Source organism: Eurosta solidaginis, chromosome 4 (assembly GCF_040869045.1).
Source record: "Eurosta solidaginis isolate ZX-2024a chromosome 4, ASM4086904v1, whole genome shotgun sequence".
Classification (NCBI taxonomy): domain Eukaryota; kingdom Metazoa; phylum Arthropoda; class Insecta; order Diptera; family Tephritidae; genus Eurosta; species Eurosta solidaginis.
In genome coordinates this window covers 166,114,584-166,132,225 of record NC_090322.1, presented here as the reverse complement: position 1 = coordinate 166,132,225, position 17,642 = coordinate 166,114,584, and the positions used below count along the sequence as shown (strand labels likewise).

Sequence of the window (17,642 nt, the reverse complement as noted above, 5' to 3'; positions counted from 1 at the left end):
CGGCTTATAATAATTGAATATTCATTTATTATGTTTTTCCTAAGAGAAACTGAAAAGAAGAAAGAAACATTTACTGACATATTGCGATGGTAACGCAACTGCAGTTACATCGGGTGATTCGCGGTTCGAATCTCGGTGAAACCTTTGATAACATTACGAAATTGCGTCACCATGAATTCGTGGCGGTTTTCTAAATGGTACCATCGCAATATGCCAGTAAATGTTTCTTTCTTTTCAGTTTCTCTTAGAAAAACAAAATAATTGAATATTCAATTATTATAAGCCGGTGCTAAGCTCGTGAATTCTTAATAATAAGTATAAACTGAACACACCATTAAAAACAAACTTTAATTTTTATTTGTATTAATTTAATAAATTTTTTGAATATATTTTCTAAATTTTCTCCATTTTTTTTGATTTTCTTAGTTGGTTTTTGGTATGAATGTTCATTCTAGTACGGAGCTTTTGAGTTTAGCTAATGAGACTAAGTTAAATAAGAGTTAAAATAATAGCTAACAAGTGAATGAAATAAAAATGTTCTAAATTCAATTTTCTTTTAACTGTTGTTATAGTTTACAAACTCGCTGATTTACAAAAACGCTGATACTAAAGCTGAAAAATTTCAAATATATGTAGGTCTGGGTGCCCTATTTTGAATCTTAAACACCAATTTTTTTTTTGACAAATTCTATACGATTAAAACAAACTATATGATTAGAACAAAACAAAATGTAAATAAGGCCCACTTGCAGAACGCCAAGTTATTTTTTTTTTTAGCTCAGAGTTAATTTAACAAAATTAGTCAAATATGTATGAGTTAAACCTTCATGCTAGTTTAACTCTGAATTAAAAAGATAACTTGCCCTTTTGGAAGTGGGCTTTAGAGATTTTGATGTGGGTTAAGGAACTTCAACTCAACCCTGTTTTTTTTTTACCGTTTTATTAATGTTAAGCGCACTCATCATAGGTCTTTAATTCATCTGTTTTTAGATAAAACAAGCGTCGCCAATTTGACAACATAAATTCTCAACGCAATTCAAAGCAATTCGACTGTCTTAACTACACCGCAACCTTACCTCAATCGGTACTTGCACCGCAACATGTTGCTGTCATACTCAATGCGTGAGAACATTGATTCGAGTATAATCATAGCTAGTAAAACAAGCTCTTTAAATAAATTTTTGTATTGCAACATGTTGCAAGCAATATTAAACTCAATTTTAAAATCAGAGGGTATAATTACGTTTATTTGCCATTTTTTGATGTTGCGAGGGACGTCTTTTGCAAACTATATTTTGTTTTTGTTTTGCAAGAGCATAGCAGAGCAATTGCCCGTCATAAGAGCTGAGCGCAGGAGTGCGTTGCTAGTATATATGTATATGTATGTATTCGTGTGTCTGTATAAACAAGGTGGTGGAGGGGCGTATGAGTAATTGTTTCTAAGCAAAATAATTTAAACTTTTTTCATTTGTTGCTGATGGTTGTTAGAGTATGCGTATATATGCAAGTGTGTGTGGATATGGTTGTACATATGTTGTTAGTGAAGAGTTTGCTTGCCTTTACATAACTTTGCTCTTATTAAAAAGATATGTATACGGCCAGAAAGGTTTGTTATAAAGCAGAGCGCGTATGCAGCGTAGTGTATATAAGAGTACATAGGCCAACAGGAACTCTTTTGCAATAATTCCTCAACTGTTCTGCTGCCGCTTGACAAAAGCACTCATTTCCAAAACTCTGTGGCGTTTGAGTTACGCACGTGAATTGTGCGCTATGTGGAAGATGATGAGTGATTGAAGTGGTCGGATATGTAGGGGCTAAGAGCCACCCAGCACTCATATAATAAAATAGAGGTGTGTTGCTTGCGCAAAGTCTATAGTTTGAGTGATATTGCATTTCTAGCAGAGCGCATAGATGACAAGTGTATAATGTAGCATTGGCGCTGTGGAGAGCATGAGTTAGTAATAGATGGCGCTGATAGCAAATGTCGGAAAAGACCTTACTGAGTGGTGCGCGATGGCAAAAGAAGCAATGCGAAAAGATATTTGGTGTTGGCATAAGCGGAGCGTTGTCTTTATAAGGGGTGCTCTGGTAGTGTAACGGTAGCGCTGACGGCACAAGAGTAACAGGAGTAGCTCTCGAAGCATTGAAACGTAGAAATGAGTTAAAGAGTAAGTTAAAGTGTGTTTTATATATGTAGGTATGTGTAATTATGAGTAGTATTTGGACTATGAATAGGCTAGAGAGAGGCACGCATGCTGAGCGAAAAGGTAGTTGAATCGCGCGTCGATATTGGGCGCTCACTAAAAAGGGGTTTTAGCGAGCGGTGGTGAGGTGAACAATTTTAGTTAGCTCGCGTGTGTGCGTGTACGTTTGTATGAGTACTTTTATTTCTCACGACAATGACACTGACTGGCACTGGCCGTAACATTTCACGTCATATTTCATGACAAATTCTTTTCTCTGGATTTTTGGGGATAGTGCTTTGATGCTTTGAGTGCTAATGCATTAGGCTCTATGAAAAGATTTGTGGATCACCACAACTACAAGAGAGTGGCGGAAAAAAGTTGTCTAAAAGTACAACTGACTAGGAGGTTGGCATACACGACGGCTAGTTCACTCAGTTATAACAATAAACATTATACGTAGAGTAGCAGGCCCCACACACATACAAACATATATCCCACACAATTTCTAGAAAACGCATACAAATGCATATTTACGCTTTCGCATCATAATGACGACTAGAGTTGCGTTGGCAGCATAAACAGACAAAACGATTAGAGAGTAGCGCGCGCCTAAGTGTGTTAGGTGCAAACTTGTTGTCGGTCTAATAGCTAGCTTGTCAGTCAGTATATCGGTCATTCCGTTGGACACCGACAACAAGTTAGCCAATAAGGCAAACAGGTAGCACCAGCGGAAGGAACAAACATAGAAATAACATAAGAGTATCAGCAGCCACGCGGTCGAGCAGCTAGCGCTACCTACTCGTTGTGTGCAGTTAGTCCGTTAGCACGTCAAATAACTAACTAACGAAACAACCAAGCGACCTAACGGCCCACCAACCAACCAGCTGGGCAGCAAGTCAGCAAGACGCCAGTTAGCTAGTCGGCCAAGCCATAGTCAGCCACCGCATATTCGCGCACTCAATAGCGAACGCAACGCAACGCAACAGCATTGCAAAAATTTACTCGCTTGTGCAACGACGAACGAGACGAGACACGCAACGGCTAAGAACGGATCGCAATACGAGTGCAAATATTAAGCTTACTACCGTAAGATCAGCGGCGACTAAAATGTGAAAAGTGTAAGGCGGAAGTTTTTGTATATTTTTTTGCTCGGAAAAAGTTTGACGAAATTTGTGCTGTGAACTTGTGGAAAAAAAATTTAAAACTTTTGTGCAATAATTGCAAATAACATGCAGTGGATTATGCAAAGTTGACTGTGAAGCGTAAGCGCATATGTCGTGAACGGAAAGAGCTTAAACGCAGTGCGCATAGCGGAAGCAAAGCTATGGGAATGTGTGATTTGCATAAATGTGAGTAGTAGATTAACCGACGGTAGTGCAATGAAAGTTTAAAGTGATTTTTTTGTTTTGAAACAGCGATAAAAGAAATATTCAAATAGATTTATGGAAGAGTTCATAAACTGATTGTTGAGTATAAGGAAAATATTTTTAAATAAAAGCAGTGTGCAGTGTTAAGTAAAAATAAAAATGGAAATAAATTTAAACTGTAAAAAAAACTTTAACTAGCTCAACTGAATAACTACTAAAGTGGTCCCTGGTTTCATTGCAATGTAAATATAAAAGTGTATTAGGACCTACATTGCCCCAACACATAGTGATTTGGTGAGAGAGAAGCAATTAAAGGCAAGAAATAAAAATCTTTTTAAAAAACCTCAGTTAAATAAAACTTAAGACTTTTTTAAAATGTGCTCAAGGAGTGGAGAGATTTTGAAAATTATTCAATTTATTTCCTTAGTGTAACGCCTAAAACTTTTTATACCTCCAATTTCGATGAAGTCTTGTATTTTAAACGGTTAGAAATTTGAGCCTAAATTATAACCATTCATCGGTTTAAGCAAATTGTGAAACTTTTTTTTTTTGTACTAAATTCGAAACCTCTAAATTTATTACTGTGTTTTTAGTTTTATTCAGTTTCAATTTAAAACTTATTTGAATAATAAGGTTAAACTCTTGAAATAGTTTTAAAACAAAGAAAACAAAGTTTTTTGTTGTCATTTCTTCTGGGTTTGCAACAAAACCAAAAAGTTTCAAAAATCTAAAAAAAGGTAACTTGTATAAACGTCTTGCTTTAAAACGAACCCCAGCTGTTTAAACTTGGTGCTGAAGCTATATACGAAAAAAATTATTTGTAAAAAGTGCTGCAAGTCATAGATTCCTTTCCGAAAAATGTTGTAATATACTTACCCATGGTGTTATGATACGACTTACAAAAATGTGATACGTCAGTCAATAGAGCAAGCTACTAGAATGCATGGCACATCGGTTCGAATCCAGGCCACCGTCCAGTATGCTTTGTTTTTAAACGGTTTTATTAGGCGGCCGCCGTGGTGTGATGGTAGCGTGCTCCGCCCACCACACCGAAGATCCTGGGTTCACGCCCCGGGCAAAGCAACATCAAAATTTTAGAAACAAGGTTTTTCAATTAGAAGAAAATTTTTCTTAGCGGGGTCGCCCCTCGGCAGAGTTTGGCAAGCACACCGAGTCTATTTCTGCCATGAAAAGCTCTCAGTGAAAACTCATCGTCCTGGCAGATGCCGTTCGGAGTCGGCATAAAACAAGTAGGTCCCGTCCCGCCAATTTGTAGGAAAAATTAAAAGGAGCACGACGCTAATTGGAAGAGAAGCTCGGCCTAAGATCTCTTCGGAGGTTATCGCGCCTTACATTTATTTTTATTTATTTAGTTTGACTCTGTGTAGCGACATAATTTTGAAACTGAAATTTAAGTAACTTCCCGATAAGCTACAAGCTTGAAACTTGGAATATAGTTCGCAACCCTATGACAATGCGATAATAAGAAAAAAACTGCGATAGGTGACGCATGGATCGAAATATTTCAAAAATCGTATTTGTGGTCCGATTTGGCTCATATTTGGAACACATACATATTACATATGGGAATAGAAATCGCTTTGTGAAAAAAAAACTACCGCTAGGTTGCGCAAGGATCGAGATGTTTATTAAAAAAATCGTATTTGTGGTCCAGTTTGGTTAATTTTTGGAACAAATATTACATACAGTGCGGTAGATGTGACATCAAAATACTTTGGAATTCGAGGATGGACAAGTATACATGGCGCTTAGTCGAGTAATGTCTTTGGAAGGATTATGTATTGAGGACTTAGATTGTAACAAATTGTCAAGAAAGATTCCTTGTAATAATTAGTTACTAAATGAACTAAATAGAATGAGAAATAATAGGCAATTTAATAAAGACTAAAAACAAAATAATTAAAAAAAAACTTACATTAAGTAATAATAATACTAAAAGCTAGAAAATAATTAGATAGGTCCTAGGTACTAGTCATCACACTTCTCACCAATCTAGTGCGTTGATCAAACAATTAATTAAAAGCGTTGAAATTTGAAATTTCTAAAAATGTGAGGCGTAGCATAACCTGATTAAGGTTCAGTTGGTCTTACTTATGACTATTAATAGTACCTTATTATTTTCTAGCTTTTAGTATTATTATTACTTAATGTAAATATTGTTTTCAATAAAACCGTTTAACTTAAATTTTTCTTTTTTGAATTATTTTATTTTTTTATAACTGCAAGTATAGACTTCGATAGTTCAAATTGAAACCCAGATATGTGCACTCTTTTTCACTTTGATTAAGTCATTTATGTAGTACAAAAAAGGGTTAGATTTAAACTCAACATTTAAACGGTGTACTATATAATTTTATTGGATTGAATTTGCAGCTTTTACCGCATCGTTGATAATATACATCGTAAAATAAACTAATTCCGAAATTGTGTTAATAATTGTAAGAACTTTATTCAGCTCTAAAGTAAATCGACTGCTGAGTGGAACATCATACCAATTTGAAATTTCGAAATTTCGAAAATGCCCTAACTGAGAAAACTTTAATAATATAATAACGGCCTATTTCAGAATGTGTTTCAGAAACGCCCAATCTAAGAATTCGGTTTATCTGAGCTCAAATTAAATACATTTTGACATTAGCTAAGGCGTTTATGAAAAAAAAATTGTTATCCAATCATCCAGTATTGACAGCATTGCCTCATCGTGTGTCATTCGCCTTATATTATCAAAAATAAACAATTCAATAAAATTCAAACACCAAGCAAAACCGACTGTTTGAATTCGATAAGCGCCTGAATGTAGATAACTTTACTAATTATTCCATTAAAAGTTTATTAAAAATTTTTGAGAATTGTTTTTTTTATTTCTATGGTGCAAAATCATACTCATTTTTCATGTTATGAGAAAGTTATTTTTAAGTTTTTGATAAAACAAAATGTTAAATTTAGTTCGCCACTAATATTTCAGTTCGGAAAAGAAACATTCAGGATATTCAGCTAGGCGTGCTTATCAGGTTATCTGCTTACGAGCATATATTGTTAACACTTACAAAAACAAAATGCACTTGAAAGAAATCAGTTTTAACCCTTCAGATGCATTGATAATCAAGGTGACGTGAATAGACGACCCACAGTGTTTTTTCGAGAGAGTATATTTTAAATGTTTTTACTAGCCAGATATGTATATTACAATTGAATCGGAAGTGAGGCAGAGCATTTTACCAGCCAAAAATAATGTCCATAGTATTTGAATGACGCAAACTGAAATAAAGCGGCGGCAATGCAGAACGTTTGAAAAATCCGATTTTTCCTGCGTTATGGGAGTTCTTTTACAAACATTTCAATTTAACAAAAAAACAAGTAGAGGTGTCTCAGTTCGGGTGTAACCGAACATTATATACTCAACGTGAGCCTCAATTGTACATTTCATTTAAGATAAATTACTTTTCTACATAACGTGGCACCGCCCGTTAAAAAAAAATGTCTGCCCATTTCCTCTTACAGTAAAACTTGATAAGTGAAATATCATTGATTTAAAACAATTTTTTGATAAGTTATAGCTTATTGTTCTAGTCTACGACCCTTTTAAACCTTTTAAACTTGTTTTATATCTAAGTACGCCCTGGTCTTTAACCGATACCGTCCATTTTTAATAGAAATTCATTACGATATGTTAATTTTTCTTGTTATGGCTCTCGAAACATAGAAAATTGTTTAGTCATAGAAGGGCGGTGCCACACCCATTTTCAAAAATTTTAGTGTTTTCCAATTTAATGTTATAATTCAATTTAAAAAGTAAAATTCTATTGATACTAAGCTCTTTTTCGCTAAGATATAGCTTATTATTTTTGTCTACGATCCTTTCAACAATCTTTTATATAAAAGCGGGCGTGGTCTTTAACCGATCTCGTCCTTTTTTTTCTAGAAATATTTCCTGCTATAGGGAAAATTTGTGTACCCGATTTTATTACGATCCGTTAATTTTTCTTTGAGTTATGGCTCCCGAAATATAGAAAAATGCTTAGTCATAAAAGGGGCGGTGCCACGCCCATTTTTTAAAATTCGATTTTTCCTATTTACTGTTATAAATCCACTTGGGAAATGAAGTACCATTGATATAAAGCTCTTTTTTTGCAAAGATATAGCTTATTTTATTCGTCCACGACCCTTTTAAAAATCTTTTATATAAAAGCGGGCGTGGCCCTTAACCGATTTCGTTAATTTTCCTTCAAATCATTCCTTATAGTAAGGGCAACCTCTCTGCCCAATTTTGTTACGATAGGTTTAACGATTTTTGATTTATGATTAATAATATTTGTAAAATTGATTTTTTCACAAGTGGGCGGTGCCACTCCCATTTTAAAATTTTTTTCTAAATTTTTATCCAGAGTTTCAATATCAGTCCACGTGTCAAATTTTAACATTCTAGGTGTATTATTTACTAAATAATCAGGTTTTTTGTGTTTTCCTAAATGTTATATATATAAAAAGTGGGTGCGGTTATCATCCGATTTTCGAAAATATCTCAATATTTACTCAAGTTATCGTGTTAACGAACGGACGGACGGACATGGCTCAATCAAATTTTTTTCGATATTGATGATTTTGATATATGAAAGTCTATATCTATCTCGATTCCTTTATACCTGTACAACCAACCGTTATCCAATCAATCTGCTTTGCACGCAGAGTATACAAAACAGCATCCATACCTTAATTGATATCTGTGGTAATTAACCAACAGTGTTAAAAAGAGAGCACTGTAGACTCATAACGGTTATTCTGACTGGACACGTCCTTCTGGCGTCACATGTCTTCAATTTAGTCAGTGATAGCAGATGTAGAAAGTGCGGGTTGTAGGAGGAAACGATCGAACAGGTTTTGTGCTCGTGCAATGCACTTGCCAAGCTAGGAATCCAACTATTAAAAATAATCCAGCTGTCAGATCTAGAAGCAATAAGTGGCATAGATCCTAGAAAGCTTCTAGTATTTGCCAAGAGGACGGGGTTATTTTATAACATAGTGTAACGAATTTGCTGCAAATCCTCTTATTTGCAATCCTCTGCTAAGTTCGAATCACTAAACTGTTGAATAAATAACTCCAATTTGTAATAATGCAAAAAGGCCTTTATTAAAGTACTTCACAATAACAAACTGTGCAACGAATAGCTTGCTTAATAACCACACTGATTGATAGCTCAATGAAACTCTACTATTCAAAATAACACTGCTATTGCTCGCTAGATATCGTCTTAATCAAACTGCTTGACAACTAAAATCAAACTGAATTCCTTCTTACTCGCTTGCCCCGCTTTTATAGTTTACGCTGCATACTTCTAGGCTCTTCGATTTCCAGAACTTACTAGTTGTTTCGGCTACAAAATCGCCAGCCACAACTACGTGCACAAATTATTGCTCTCTCTTGTGACAACTCAGATAAGATATATGCATGTGTTTGTTGTTTACAGTCTCCCGCACACACATAAGCGTATAAGTAAATTCATCGGTGTGTGACATCTCATATCTCGCTGCCTTGTATGTAAATGTTGCTCGTCGGAATGTGTACATATGTGTAGACGCAATTATTGATTCGTTTATGTAGATACATAATGATTGAATTATTGATGTGAATTCACTTCACTGCTTAGCATCGGCCTGGAGATGGCAGCACTCCTCACTTTTGCTAATATTCGTAACACTGCCCTCCACCTAAGTCTGATCGTCCCGATCAGACAAATCTCCCAATCTAAACGCCGCTAGCATCTCCAAATGTACCACCCTTCTAATCCGTGGTTTCCCAGTGGTTTGTATGCGGTAGATGGTATCACTGATCTTCTTCACAACTTTGTACGGGCCTTCCCAACTGCACCGAAATTGGGCTGGAACACCTTTCCGCCGGTGAGGGTTGTTTAACAGTACCAAATCTCCATTCCGGAAACCTTCCGAATTATTTTCCCTGTCGTACCTGTGTTCCATCTTACTACTCATTATTCTGGATCGTTCCCTCGCAATCTGTTTCTTGGCCAATGAAGAATTACTTCGCAGAGCTTGCGCTGGACGGATTTCCTTTGCATAATCAGTATCGTTCCGACGCTTCACAACAGTAGTGTGCCTTGGCTTGAAACTACCATTGTATTCTTTCTTGGTTTTAGTACGTCCGTTAGGGCTTTTCAATGCCAGTGTTTCTCTCACAGGTACCTTCGGTTTTGATTTGTTTGGCCCATTTGTTCCATATAACCTTTACCTTTGAATTTCGTGGCCTTCGTCGAGTCTTCTCCACCAGTACCCGATTACTGCTGAACCCTTTTTCCAAACTAAAGTTAAGTGGCACATCTTGGTTCTCATAACGCATCACCCTTCTCTGCATATCGATCTTGATGTCATGGTCAACCAAGAAATCCACTCCCAATATAACTTCATCAACAATCTCCGCCACAACAAATTTGTGTAGGACCATGACCTTTCCAATCAATACTTCACATATCACTTCTCCCTGAACTTGGCTATACTCGCCAGTGACCGTACGCAACTTTGCTCCAGGTAACGGTTTTACTCTCTTGTTGACCAAGCCAGATCGGATCAAGGAATGAGATGCGCCCGTATCTACAGTCAGTATTCGTTCTTTGCCATCCACATTCCCTCTGACGGTAAGACTGCTTGATTTCCTTCCAATTTGCGACACAGATATCACAGGGCATTCAATAGCTGGATCTAGCTCCCTACCTCTTACTCGCTCTTGCTCATCTCCTCCAGCTTTGCGTTTACGGCCACCCACATTGTTGGAACTGTTAAGACCAAGATCGCAATGACGTGCTATGTGACCGGACTTCCCGTATTTGAAGCATTTGATAACTTTTTCACTTCGCTTTTGCGATCCTTTCAGTGCCTCCAATATTGCGTCTACCCACTCTGGCCTTTCTACTTCCACACGGCGTGCTTTGAAAATTGGCTTACACAGAAGCGACGCTGTTTCCTGAATCAGAGCTTGTGACACCGTTTCTGCGAATGTTGGCTTTGGGTTTGCGTATGTAGCTCGCTTTGTTTCGACGTCCCGTATGCCATTTATAAAGCTCTGAATCTTTACCCTTTCAGTGTATTCCACGGGTGCATCCGCATTTGCAAGATGAGCCAATCTTTCAATGTCCGAAGCAAACTCCTGCAAAGTCTCGTTAGCTTTTTGGTAGCGGTTTTGCAATTCTATTTGAAATATCTGTTTCCTGTGCTCGCTTCCGTATCGCCGTTCTACAGCAGCCATCAATGCGTCATAACTGTTCCGTTCGTACTCTGGAATAGTCTGTAAGATTTCGGCAGCTGATCCTTTCAATGCTACGAAGAGTGCGGCAACTTTATCTTCCACATTCCAGTTGTTCACTGCTGCGGTCTTCTCAAACTGTAGCTTAAAGACCTGAAAAGGAACAGAACCGTCAAAGGATGGTGTCTTTACCTTTGGATTACTCGCTGAAACTGTTGGGCGATTTAATTGCAACTCCTGTATACGACCTCTCAAAGCTTCTATCTCAGCATCAATTTTGTTCTCGAGCTGCACAATTTTTGTATCCTGTGCTTCCAGCTTTGATGTCACCCTTGCTTCCTGTGCTTCCAACTGCGAAGACATTTGCGCCACCTGCAATGATAAGCGCTCCTCTTGTGCTTCCATCTTAGATGTTATACGTATCTCTTGCGACTCCAGTTGGGATGCTATACGTGATTCCAGTTGGGATGTTATATTTGTCTTTTGTTCTTCCAGTTGTGATGACATGTTGGTGGATATTTGTGATGACATTTCGGACATTTGTGCCGATATTGCAGCCAATATCATATTCAAGTCTGTGTTCGCCATTGTCTGCGGTGATTCATTTTTCTCCTCCAATTTTGTTGTCTCATCGCCATCAAGATGAAAGATATACTCTTCCACGTCAATTCCTTCTAATTCCATTGCCTCTCGTAGCCGTGCCTGAAGTTCAAGTTTAACGCCGCTTGTATTCAATCCACGGCTCTCCAACTCCTTCTTTAGTTGCTGGATCTTCAATTCACTGAACTTTGCCATGTCCTTGTTGTCCTCTGGAATTTATTCAACAATTCCTCTTCTGACACCAATTGTAACGAATTTGCTGCAAATCCTCTTATTTGCAATCCTCTGCTAAGTTCGAATCACTAAACTGTTGAATAAATAACTCCAATTTGTAATAATGCAAAATGGCCTTTATTAAAGTACTTCACAATAACAAACTGTGCAACGAATAGCTTGCTTAATAACAACACTGATTAATAGCTCAATGAAACTCTACTATTCAAAATAACACTCCTATTGCTCGCTAGATATCGTCTTAATCAAACTGCTTGACAACTAAAATCAAACTGAATTCCTTTTTACTCGCTTGCCCCGCTTTTATAGTTTACGCTGCATACTTCTAGGCTCTTCGATTTCCAGAACTTACTAGTTGTTTCGGCTACAAAATCGCCAGCCACAACTACGTGCACAAATTATTGCTCTCTCTTGTGACAACTCAGATAAGATATATGTATGTGTTTGTAGTTTACAGTCTCCCGCACACACATAAGCGTATAAGTAAATTCATCGGTGTGTGACATCTCATCTCTCGCAGCCTTGTATGTAAATGTTGCTCGTCGGAATGTGTACATATGTGTAGACGCAATTATTGATTCGTTTATGTAGATACATAATGATTGAATTATTGATGTGAATTCACGTCACTGCTTAGCATCGGCCTGGAGATGGCAGCACTCCTCAGTTTTGCTAATATTCGTAACAATAGGCTCTGGTATTTCAGTTTGGTATTTAAACCAACTTCTGGTAACACTACTCATTCAGTCTATGTTCGGTATTCGTGGATCGGATAGTTCAATCTAACCTAACCTAACCGACAGTGTTCTTGCAGGGTCAGTCCTAGATACTCACAATATATATTGAATTTCTGTACTTGTTTTCAAAAAATGTCCTCTTTTTTGTAAGGTTATTCACTGCTTGGGGCAGGATTTGGGCTCAGGAAAAAAAAGTTCCACTACGCATACCCAAAAAATAATTTCCGAGCTTGCGAAAAAAAAAAATGAAAAAAGGGTAAATTTTTCGACCAAAACACCCCAAAATCCAAAAAAATATTTTTTTTTTTCAAAGAACTGTTATCGCCAACGTTTTTACAACAGTTTTTTGAAAAAAAAAAATAATAATTTTTTGAGTTTTGGTCGAAAAATTGACTCTTTCGCCATTTTTTTTTCACAGGCTCGAAAATTATTTTTTTTGGGTATGCGTAGCGGAACTTTTATTCGTGAGCCCAAATCCTATCGAAAAAGCAACGGCGCGATATCGGTTAATAAATCGACCCAGTCTAACTTACATACTTTTTGGTTCGCTCTCTTCATTTATTATCGTCTTAAGCTCGGTTTCAATAAATACAATCAATTTGTAAGAGAGATTGTGACTTTCAAAAAACATATCAACAACCTTTGTGTTGAATTCGAAAAATTTTTGGTAATTTGACGGTTTGAGAAACCAGGCCGGGGGAGAGGGGGGGGGGGGACAGCCAGGGCAATTGCCCTGGGGCCCGGAAGGTTTTTAGGAGCCCGGCAAGGCAAAGCAGTATTGACAGTACTCTAACTAGGATTTCATAGATGCATACATATTTTGTTGCTACAAAAAAATTGTTTTAAAATTGAAAATCACTTAACTAAAATCATAAGCATCCGATCAAATACTATGGGGCATAGTCATAGTCGAAATAAAATGTGATTTTAAGTTAGATAAACGTTTTTCACACAATTTTATAAGCGAATTCCCAGCGACTTAAGTGGTCGCCATTTCCTTCAAATCATACTCCATACTACTCTAAAAAACGGAGAAAAAGTAAAGCATGATTGGCTCGTTTGGAGTGCAACAAAAGAAGCGCTTTTTTGTTTTCCATGCCGGCTTTTCGCACAGTTTCCGAAAATACCCGATCAGCTTTGACAAAATCGTCAGGTTTTTCTAAAGAAAAGGTTGGAAGAGGTTACACGACAAAATTCCTGAACATGAAAATAGTAAAATCATAAAACTTGCTATATAGAGTGGCGCCAATATGCAATGAGAATTCGAAATGCAAGTTCAGTGGATTTTCTCTTAGTGGAAACCCTTAAAAATGAAGCAGCTCGCTGGAGAGAGATACTTCGCAGAATTCTTGATGTTGTTTTATTTCTTGGAGAAAAAGGATTGGCATTTAGAGGGGATAATTCATTGATCGGAAATCCAAAAAATGTAAACTTTCTTGGTATTTTGGAACTCACCAGCAATTACGACCCCCTATTGCGTGAACATATGGAGAAGGTGGGGGAATCTCAAACGCAAAAGAATCGTTTCCAAGCACATTATTTGTCTGATGGAATAAAAAATGATTACATAGTAATTAGGAACATAGAAGCTCTCTGGAGATGTATTACACAGTAATAGTGGATGCAACCCCTGATTCGGCGCATATTGAGCAGACTGTTTTTATATTGCGTTATGTTTTATTAGACAGGGACTCCGGAAAATGGAAAATCCAAGAATGCTTCTTAGAATTTGTCGATTGTAACGCAAACACAGGAGAAACTATCGCTGATCTGATTCGCAGCACTCTAAAAAAGCACAATATTCCACTGGATGACTGCCATGGGCAAGGGTATGATAATGGCAGTAATATGAGCGGTCATTACAAAGGAGCGCAGAGTCATATCCTGAGAGATAACTCCCTGGCAATATCTGCCCCTTGTGCTTGTCATAGTTTAAATTTATGTGGAGTGCAAGCTGCTGAATGTTGAGCAGAAGTCATCACATTTTTCGGTATTATGCAGAAATTGTATAATATCTTTAGCGCAAGCCCTCAGAGATGGGAAATTCTCAAGGAAAAAATTAATTGCTCCTTGCACAGCATGTCACAAACACGATGGTCTGCTCGTGTGGATAGTGTGAAACCTTTCGCAACTCATATACCCCAAATATTGAAAGCTATTGATGAAATCAAGCTTTTGAATCTGAGTTCAGAAACAGTAACGGATTTGAAAGGTATTGAAGCATATATGGGAAATTTGAGTGTATAATCTTAGCCTCCATTTGGCTCAAAGTGCTGACGGTAATCAACCATCGAAATCTGGTACTGCAACCTAGAAATGCCACACTGGACGTGGAAACATTAAATATACGTAGCCTGATTGATGAGTTGAAGAAGTTCAGGGATCAATGGTCGATCATACTTCAAGAATGTAAGGTTCCGGCAGGGAGTATAGGAGTTGTGAATACCTTCGCAGAGAAAAGAAGGAAGATAAGAAAGCGCCAGTTCGATGAATTACCTGGCGAATCACCTGAGTGTGATTCCGAAACTCAATTCAGCAAGTTTTTTACGTTCTTTTGGACTGCTTGATTGGTAACATGACAAGGCGTTTCGAAGCCGTAAATGACATTGCGATTAAATGTAGTTTTTTGTGGAAGTATTAGGATCTGACGGAAGAAGAGCTCAGAGAAAAGCAGCGGCATTCTGTCCGATTTATGATATCGATATTTCTACGGATCTAATAGATGAAATCATTCATCTCAAAGCCATCCACTTAGCAAATTTGGGTTGTGATTCGCTGCCACCATTTTAACTTCTGAAAAAATTTCATGACTTGAAGATGGAAGTATTATTTCCGAACATCTGCATAGCATTAAGAATATTTTGTACACTTCCAGTCAGTATGGCTGAAGGGGAGCGTTCTTTTAGTCTATTGTCTCGCGTGAAAAATTTTTTATGTTCTACTATGAGCCAAAATCGCATGACAAGCCTTGGAATATTGGCGTTGGAGTCCAACCTTGCTCGCAGCATTAGTTTTGAATCGGTAATTTCCATATTCGCAGACCAAAAAGCACGGAAGGGTTTCCTTGGCTGATTCAATATTTCATTTATGTACATAAGTGCTCCAGGATATCTTATATGAAATAAAACTGACAATGTGAATTGAAAGATTTATGTATGTTATGTTATTTTTTTTACTGGATTGAGTTTATTTTTGAGGGGGGCCCGTAAACGCAAACTGTCCCAGGGGCCGGCTCGGCTCTCTGCGGCCCTGTGAGAAACATGCCATGCCAGATCCCGAAGTCCAAAATCGGCCATTTTGAATTTCGTTTTGTTTAAAATACTAGGATTGCGCATTCAAGTTTATCTAATATTTTTTTAATTTAAGTTTTGTTTTAAAAGCGATGAACATTTTTTCGAGTTATTCTATATATATTATATCTTAATTTGTCCAAAGAGTGGAACCAAGTTTGCGAATCACCTGTAATTCCTTGATATGTACTACTTGTTTTATAGTAATTTTGACTCTGACGTTCCAACCTCAGCTTAGGTTTGTCTTTGGTATAACTAATAATCCAGGTGCGAATTACTTACTAGCGAACAAATTGTGCATAGCTTAAATGTTTATCGTCGACAAACGTCTCTCTGGCGAATAATGAAACGAATACTGACTTCTATGGGTATAAACTATGGGGCTATTTATGGGCGATTTAACGGCATTAGTTGATTGAGGCCGTTGTCACATAGCATTTTTCTTGGAAATAGGAGCGCTTCCTGAAGAACTCGACATAGTAAAATCCTCTAAAGGCCGCCGATATTCTATATAATGCAGAGCTGATCCGTCTGAATTAAATAAAGTTCAAGTTTTGGTTGAAGAGATATAGTGGTGCTCGATGACAGCAAAATCATCATAGCAGATATCGGCGCAGTTGACTGCACGGCGAATTGAACGACATTGTTAGTTGTAGGTAGAGGAGTAAATCCGTAGGCCGATTAAGAAGAAAATATATAAATAGGTGTTTAACTATAAATTATAAGAACTTACGATTTCTTCTCGAACGCAGGCGAGAATTCCGATACTCGAGAAATAGAGAACTTGGTTTTTCGCCAGATTCGCAAATCTCAAAATACTCGTAAAGCTCGCGAGCCTCTCGACATTCAATCTAGTCTCTTCATTTCCAGTATTATATGCAGAGCTTACGATTTGTTCTCGGACACAAGTGAGAATTTCGACACTCAATAAATCGAGAACTCGGATTCTCGCGAGGTTCTCGAACATCTAAATACTCGTATTGTATTTAGTCTTTGCGTTGGCAGTACTATACGTAGAGAAATTTCCGCTCGTGTTCCATAAGAAATCCTAAGCTCTAAATAATACTGCCAATGCAGCGATTAAATTTAATGTCGAAAAGCTCTTGAACCTAACGAGAAGCCGATATTCGCGAAATTTTTTTTGGTTAGGTATATCTTAAGTTTTATAAGTTTTTGAAAAATTTATACACCACAAAAAAAAAATAAACAGCCAAAAACTATATACATATGTCGCCATAATACAAACAAAATGGCAAATACCAATAAAAAAAAAAAAAAAAACAATATGCCACTAAATTAATATGTCGTGACTATGAAATGCACACAATTCCGTTATTGTTTGACAATACCATCAAACGCTAATGGACATTTGGCGCAAATCCGTCATCATAAGGCTATATCTAGCGCGAACAAAACAACAACAATTAAAAACAGGAAAAAACAATACAACACTTGTTGGTACAAAAATAACTATAAAATACTACTTTACTACTATACGACGCTGCATTTTGCTGCGCGCTGCGTTACGCCCTTTGCAAATCCAACTTACAACGCGCAACAAACTTTACGCCACAATTAGGAGCTCATCCCCCAAACCACATGCATATTTCGCGCTACCACTTTTATATATTGGCTAGGGTTGCACGGTTTGAGGACGCGGATGGCAAGGGCGAATTGGGCTAGTTCAAAACTTTAAGTTGTAATGTTTGCTCCATTTTTCTGCGCGCCTAACATAGAACGCAGAGAGCGCGCGCGCGTTCAACATAACTATTCTGAATTACTTATATGCCACCCTACAGCACCAGCAAACAAAAAATGTCCTTCTTTGTTGATGACAACAGACAAAGAGTAATTGATTGAGTGAGTGCCCATTTCTTATGAGTGTGTATGGCGTAGCAGATGATGGTAGAGTGAGTGAGAAAGCGCGAGGGTAAAATAAAATAAATTAGAATCTAGCG

At 37.3% G+C, this 17,642-nt stretch overlaps 1 protein-coding gene across 10 annotated transcripts in view; it reads left to right on the top strand.

Annotated features, from left to right (window-relative positions):
- The first annotated feature begins 1,777 nt into the window (after positions 1 to 1,777).
- LOC137250593 (uncharacterized) overlaps positions 1,778 to 17,642 on the top strand; it is an 856,443-nt gene continuing 840,578 nt past the window's right edge. For 2 of the 10 annotated variants that reach the window (XM_067783677.1, XM_067783679.1), the window contains exon 1: positions 3,311 to 3,535. The gene's annotated coding sequence lies outside the window, so the exon portion shown is untranslated. The other 8 variants (XM_067783685.1, XM_067783688.1, XM_067783681.1 and 5 more) reach the window with 8 other exon arrangements.